The sequence below is a fragment of the Lipotes vexillifer genome, unplaced genomic scaffold, assembly GCF_000442215.2.
Source record: "Lipotes vexillifer unplaced genomic scaffold, Lipotes_vexillifer_v1.1 scaffold842, whole genome shotgun sequence".
In the NCBI taxonomy this organism is placed as follows: domain Eukaryota; kingdom Metazoa; phylum Chordata; class Mammalia; order Artiodactyla; family Lipotidae; genus Lipotes; species Lipotes vexillifer.
This window is the reverse complement of record NW_006794988.1, coordinates 396339-404486: the sequence shown is the minus strand read 5'-3', so window position 1 is coordinate 404486 and position 8148 is coordinate 396339. Positions and strand designations below refer to the sequence as shown.

At 34.0% G+C, this 8148-nt stretch overlaps 1 pseudogene; it reads right to left on the bottom strand.

Moving 5' to 3' along the window:
• LOC103077318 (fascin pseudogene) overlaps nt 1-7801 on the bottom strand; it is a 185295-nt pseudogene extending 177494 nt beyond the window's left edge.
• Between the last annotated feature and the right edge of the window lie 347 nt (nt 7802-8148).

Sequence of the window (8148 nt, the reverse complement as noted above, 5' to 3'; positions counted from 1 at the left end):
TCTTTCCAGATACGTTAGTACCTTTTTAGAAAATCCAGACAATTATGCCTGAGTATCTTTATTTTGTTATTTTTATCTGCTAATACATACTTCTGAAAGAAATAAAAGTCAGTTACTACTCATTTCAAATGGTTGACATTTTAAAATAATGTGATATGGAAAACATGAGCACATGATTTCTTTCATATTCAAAATCTGTTGGGCTATATGTATCTTTGCATCATATTTTTATTGATCATCATATTTTTATTGATACCTGATGCACCATCATCTCCTATATGTTGACTTCATTATGTGCAAAACTCTTGGGAAAAACAGGATTTTCTTTTATCATGTATGTTTTAGATATGAAACAGAATTTATACATAAAATAATTTTCCTAATTAGTATTAGTCTTTGAGTGACAGTAAAAACACAGAGAGATGGTATAGATGCACATAAGCACTAATTTTCATATGAATATTAATTATAGAATCTTTAATCAACTCTTGTCTTTTGAAAGATTGTTTCTTTCCCAGAATATGTTGAGTTTATTTTACTTTAAAGCAGAGTCCTTATTTTGCTTCCCTGGCACTAAATTAAGCAGAATAAATATTACAATGTTTTAACCATATCCTCCTGTTCTTCGGGGAAAAAAATAATAAGTAAAAGGACAGAGAATAATGTCACAATTGTTTATATGCATATGCTTAATGATGATACAAAAATCTCTCCTTGTTTTAAAGTTCTTTATATTCTTTCCAGAATGGTTGGTAACTGAGTGAGTTTTGGCAAACAGATATGCAAGACAAGTGGAAGTGGTTTACTGAGTAAGCTGGTGCAGGCAGAAAGCAAATTTATTTTTCTTATGACGTTATCTTTAACCCCACCCTCTTTATTTATTCTTTGCCCTCATACACCCTCAACACTCACAGCTCATTGGTCGAAATACTCATTATCATAGCCTTTCCTATTTGTATTATTTAACAAAATACCTGTACAGCTAGGGTGACCAGCAGTCCAGCTTTGCCCAAGACTGAGAGATTTTTCTGAGATGTAGGACTCTCAGTGCTAAAACCTGGAATGTCCCAAGCAAACAGAGATGGTTTGTCACCCTAAGAGAACAGTCTGGAAATCATGTGACTCCAAGCCTCCTCAGATTAACTCAAAGTTAACTCTGCAGTGCAGCAGGCTCTTGTCAGATTTTGCACTATTTCTCACCTTATTTTTCTATCCCTCCATCCACATGCCCAAGGGTGCATTTGGCTGCTCCAGGTTTGATTTGAAAGGGGTCAGAAAGGTCTGTGTACACTAATACAGGTGAAATCTATCTCAGTAAAAGCTCAGAGAGGACCCCGCCCTTTCTTATATCCTTGAAATCAATTCTACTACTTCCCTGCAGCATGTCGAGGCTTTGGGAGGAAGTGACTTCATCTTGCAATAACTTATTCTCATGATTAGGAGACACAGTGCAAATGAACTTTCTATCAGCCACAAGCTGTGCTGCTTTAATATGAGCCTTCTCTAAGACCTCCAAAATAGTGGATACCAGATTGAGATATATTGTTGAAACAACTGGAATTATTTCCTTGACAAGTTTTAATCAATATTTTGAAAATTTTGTATTTCTTAGGGAAGAGGAGAGAGATAAGGTTGATTGGGGAAAAAATATGAGTTTCCAGCTACAGTTCTTCTCTTACCAAACAAGGAATAATCCTAGATAATGATTATACTGCCTCTCATTGGTTGAGAAAAAATGTCAATAACTAATAAATAAAAGTAAACCTTTCCTTCTAGACCCATTATAAATCGCCTACAGGGTTTGTCAGTGTTTTTTTTGGATTGGCAGGAAACTCACCAACTATGGAAAGATTCATATTTTAAAATATTATGCAAGCATCTATGCTTTACTCTCAGGATAAAAACTCCCTAGAAGGAAAAAAAAAGTCAAATTCTAGATTTCTAAGTCTCCTTATCTTTTCCTCCACTTTTACTCACTTTTCTTCTGAATTGTTTTAGGATTTTAGACTTCCTATTGATTGCTTAAATCACTTTGCTTTTTACAAATCCACAACATTTCCCAAAAGGGTCTGTATTTGTACTTGGATGTGAATCACTTTGAAAAGTCAAAACACTTCTTGTAAAGAGTGAGTGAAATCTAAGATGAATATTTACCTCTATCTATGCAATGGAAAAAGAAACAAAGCTATATCTCACCAGATTATATTGGCAGTATTTATACCTAAGTTGACTTCAACCCAGGTTTTGACTAGTTTCTATATTTATATAAATAATTTTAAATCACTACAAAATATTTTCTGCTATAAGATTTTAAATCACACTTTATGAAAATAGACATTGTTTTGAAATAAGAGTGTATACACTCTTATCTTGATGCCATTTGCTTCTAACTATTCAATTCTTATCACTCAATGTGAAGGTGTTTATCTTTGGTCAACAGAACTGCCCTATATCACCACCTGTAAAATAAGCCTGAGATAGCTAGAGTGATCATTTATTTTTTTTTCTATAAACCAAGGAAATTTTGAAATAAAAGGGAGCACTAAAATTGTTTACAATTGAATAATTTTTTAACATCTATTGACCAAAAATTTGTTTTAATATGTTGGTAGATCTATAAAATCATCCTAATAAAATTTTAATTTGAGAAAAAAAATTCCAAGAATAATAGATATGTATGTATTTTGAAAGAAAAACAAGAAATTTTTATATGTATTTCTATATAATATATTTTTGTATATTTATATATTATAGTATTAATTATAAGAATTTTATATATTATATTAATATTTTATTATATATTTACATTCTTTATATTGATTTTCTCAACTTTTAAAGATAGGCAAACCATTCCTCAGTTCTTATTTCTATACTTTAAACATTGTCTTAGCTCTATCTTAGTTTCTTAGTCATTACAAAACATCTCAATGATAATTTTCTAATTTATACATTTCAATATTATTTTATTATTTTAAATTTTTTATAAACTTTCCTGGAATTTTTTTTTCAAAATTGCACTTTATGTACAAAATATACATAGATACATAAACTCATATAAATACATACATTTCTAATTGATTCTTTTCTGTAATATTTTTAATTCAGAAAATATTCACTCTATAGGTGCTAAGATACCTACTAATCTAAGAGAAAATTTTGCTAGGTGGAGAATATTCTCCATTGTAAATTTTTATTTAAATTAAAAACTATTTCAGTTCAAGAGATACTTTTTTGCCTCCATTTAGAGGTTATTAATTTAACAATTATTTTTATAAAACAAAACTTGTGAAATGAGTTATCACTGTTTATTATTCTTTTGAAATCTTTGCCAAATATACCTATAGCAATATCAAAGGCCTTCTCAATTTTATTATAAAGACAGTCAAAAAATTAGAAAACATGTATGTATGGTCTGAAATAGTTTTTGGCATTTTTATCAGCTTCATCACAAAAATTTTGTAGTTACTATTCTAAATTTGTATATGTAACGTATTCTTTAGGTATGGAAAACTACAGTTTTAATTACTAGAATATCACAATTTCTCTGAACATAATTATGTTATATCTGAATGAAATCCAATTCTTAAATACATTTCTGCTCCAAAAATAGTTTTCTCATTTTCTAGAACTTTAAACTGAATTAAATATGCATATTGTCACTTCTAAATCGAATAATTTTATCATCTTTTGAACTTTTTAACCTAATTACAACAGCATTCACAATAATGTTAGATGTTTTAACAAAGTGCATTTCAAAAAATTTAATTCCATTACATTAATAGAATTCAAAAACTTAACCATTATTAAATATAACTAATTTTCTATTTAACTCATCTCACATAGTTACATAAAAATGGTATATTTAACTGTTTGCAAAGTTCTTCCACTGATGATCTAACACATTCACAAATACTGTATTGCTTTATTTTCTTGTGCAGTCACAGGAGAACTTGAAATGGAAAATAAGAGAAGTAGAAGAACAATCTGTTGATCTAAATGAAATGTTAAGCTTCATAGGATGGTGTGTAAATGTATTTTTTGTAACTATACACATAAAATAATTGTGTTTGTCATAGTCTCCTTTAAACAATGTATTAGTTATCTAGTGCTGCATGACAAATTTTTTCAAAATTTAAGTTAAAACAACTCGTTTCTGAGGGTCAGAAATCCAAGCACGGATTAACTGGGTGGTGATTCTGGCTCAGGGTCTCTCAGAGGTTGTAATCAAGCTGTTGGCAGAGGCTGCAACTATTTCAACACATTCATGGCTGGAGAATTTGCTACCAAGCTCACTTCCATGGTAGCTGACAGACCACAGGTCCTGGTCTGGCTGTTAGCCAGAGGCTTCAGTCTCTCTCCATGTGGGCCTTGTCATAACAGCTGTTTTCCCCAACAGCAAGAAGAGAGAGAGAGAGAAAGAAAGCGAGTAAGTACCCAAGATGCAAATCACATCTTTTCTAACCTAATGTTGAATGTGACATGCCATCACTTCTGCCATTTGTCATGCTGACTAACCAGTTTATGAAGAGGACTATATGTGAGTGAGAATCAGGAGGGAGAGATCACTGGGGTGACATTGGAGGCTAGGTCCAAGAAACTACTACTAATTTGTAAAGTAGATGAAAATGTGAATATTCTAGGTTTCAAGTGATAATGCATAACACCACACTGTACATGGATTAAGGGAAAGGTTGACTGACATTTACAAAAAGTACACATTCATCATCAGCTTTCTAGAGAAACAGAAATCCAATGCCAGATTTTTTCTCAAATGCTTATTTTTTGTTTTCTTCAACTCATAGCAATCAAAAGAAGTTCTTTAGAAATAAAATAGGTACCACACAATGAAATAAATTACTGTAGATTGATGTCCTGTTGGAAATGACAAAAAAAAAAGAAAACAAACAAAAAAACAAACAAAAAAGCCACTGTTGCAATAGTATTCAGACAACCCTCTATATCCTACAGCTGAACAGCTAAGACTGTATTTCCACACATATATCAGAGAAACTAAGCCTATAATTGTCCATATTTACCACTGATGCATTCATTGGTGACCAAACTTGTGTATATTCCAGACCTAAGGGACCAGATGGGTTAACTCTCCATAGCTGCTGATTTCTGAGAGTACTAATTCTTTTATTCAAATGTTATACATCCTATCCTTCAAAAATGAGTTTTAGTATTTTGCATGGGAAAAGAGCAGAGAAGAGAGAGATGGATGATCACTAATCATCTTTCAGATTTAAACACCTGTTAAAGTGAGAACTCAATTCAGTGCATCTGATTCTCATAAACTATTAATGGAGACTGTGAAAACTCTGGGAGTTCTACCAAAGCCATCTTTATTTATTGTAGTGTGATAGTAAGAAAAATGCAATAATGTAATAATAATGTTTTCTATAAAAAATAACAAAACTCCAGAACAAATGCTAAGCTGAATGGTATCCCAGACCAATAGAAATAAACCAAGATTTTCCTGATAAACTCAGTGTACCGTCACTAGTCATCTTAATAGCTATATTTAGGCTAAGGAGTAAAGAGGAATGTAAGTTACTATACATATTATAGGGAAAATATTTTCAAACATTTCATGGTAGTAAGAAACCTTGCACCAGTATTTTTCCTGGTAAACTCACTGTGATAAATTGGAAGTTATTGTAAGGCTGACAAAGACTTTGGGCTGTCAGAGACCTATTTTTAATATCAGTTTATTTTGAAATATACAAAGATATCATCCCTATTATACTACATTTATCTCAAAAATAGAGATATTTCCATACCATGAGAGTATACTGTTTATAAGGGCATAAATAATAGACAGGTGGACAGATGGTAAAACAATTTGAACAAACATCAAATAATAAATGGTTATTTTGGCACATGTTAATTATATACCTTTTTCTAACACTTTAAAGAGTAGTTAATAAGCCTAGAGTCATTTTGAGTCATTTCCAAGAGCATTTTGGTGCTTCTCCAAAGAAGAATTAAAAATCAAAAGATAAGATTCCTCATGTGGATGTGCTCTTCAGTCAGGAGACCTGAGATACACCCTCCCTCTGTTGCTACACCTTTATTCAGTCAAGAGATTACTGTATTTCCTCAACTTGGTGGTTCATGAGTTTTAAAAGTTAGCTTTTTTAAAAGTATCGTTATAAAAATCTTTAAGCACAGAGAAAACCTATGCACCTGCTACTCAAAACAAACAAATGGAGAAATTCACTTCCCATCCCTAACTTTTCTCTTGGGAATTAGTGTACTATGATCTTTTTCAATATTGCTAAATATTAAACATTGATCTCTAGTATATATTGTACCAATATATTTTTACTTGGTATTTCTAGGATATTTGTTTTTTCTACCAGTTTATTTAATACAAGGTTGTAATAACTTGAATTTACCTGATATTAGAAAATTGAGCCTATCTTTGTATAGTGAAGAGCCTACAGGTTTTTCAATTCCAAGTCTTAGAAGTTCATGCCTTTACATAATTTTATTAATTTAAATCTTTTTCTTTATGTGTAGAGATGCCATATTTGTTTTTGTTTTTGTTTTCTTTTGTTTTGCTTTGTTTTCGGTACGCGGGCCTCTCACTGCTGTGGCCCCTCCCACCGCAGAGCACAGGCTCCGGACGCGCAGGCCCAGCAGCCATGGCCCACAGGTCCAGCCCCTCCGCGGCATGCAGAATCCCCCCGGACCGGGGCACGAACCCGCGTCCCCAGCATCGGCAGGCGGACTCTCAACCACTGCGCCACCAGGGAAGCCCCTTATTTGTTTTTTATAGTAATTATTTCACTCTTAAACATTCCCAATATATTTTCCAAGTCTGTGGCTTGTTTTCTAATGTTGAGTACACTGGCTTTTGTCATAAAGAACTCTGCAATTTTAATGTGGTTCAATATAGCAGTTCTTTATTGCATGATTCATACTTCATGTGTTTTAATTTTGAAATCTCTCTACTTTAAGGACAAAAATATTCTGTTATCTTCTGAAAATTCAAACTTTTATTTTTCACATTTTATCTTTACTTTGATATTTACTTTATCACATGAGTAAAAATGGACATTTTACCCTATGGTAAACTATTTCCCATATGTCACTTATTTTTCTCCCAGTTTATTACAGTAATATTGACAAGGGCTCAGGAAGGTGTGGATTCTGTCTGGTCTCTGGATAAAGGGGATTACCTCTAGGGCTTTTTCAATAGGGTGATGCTGGGTCAAGGGTCTCCTTCAGGGTCCATATTTGGGTCCTCGTACAGTGAACTTGTTATCAGGTGCACGGACAGGTGTGACTTCCGCCAGGTCCCTGGGAGGCCCCCTGCTGGGTCATTGAATGGGTCCCTGGGTGGGCAAGATTGTTCCTGGGTTGCACCACAGAAGTGCTGAAACTGAGTCCTAGCAGTGATTCAGAGTCCACAGTCCAACTGAGGTCTGCATCCCTGGTTCTGGAGGCAGGGAGGACATGTCTCCCACCAAGTCCCTGGGCAAACAAGGTTACTTTCTTACCATGGCTAGAGGAGGATGGTGTCAAGTATGGGATTCCTTCAGCATCTTCAGGGATGCAGATCAGATTGTCTCTTGCCCAGACCCTGTGCCAGCAGGACTGCATATGGACTATGGCTGAGAAAGGCTGAAGCCCAGTTACAGGACCATTTCAGAATATATACAGTTGGATCAGTTTTGGTGGGCTTACCTTCTGGGTCTCCTGGACCATGGCTAAAAGGGACAGGAGCCGGGTCGCAGGCTACTTCAGAGTCCACAGCATGGAAAAAGGTCCATGTGACTATTACCCAAGGCATGGGTGAGTGTGACTCCTCCCAAGTTCTTTCATGTGTGGTTCTGGTGACAGGACCAAAACCAAACAGAGCTGTTACTGAATCCTACCTGGATTACAAACCTCCTATCTGGATCCCAAAACTCCCATAAAGGTACTTTTGTCTGTGGGTGGTTGCCAAATTATTATTGTCAAAGGGGTATACTTTCTTATTCAGTGAAGACATCACTCCCCATACATCACTTATTGATTCATCCATCCTTTCCTTAGCTCTTTGTGTACATACAGGTATTAGTGTATTAGCACCTGCTCATATACTACTATCTGATATATGCTTGATTGTATTTCTGGATTATTTATTCTGTTTTGCTG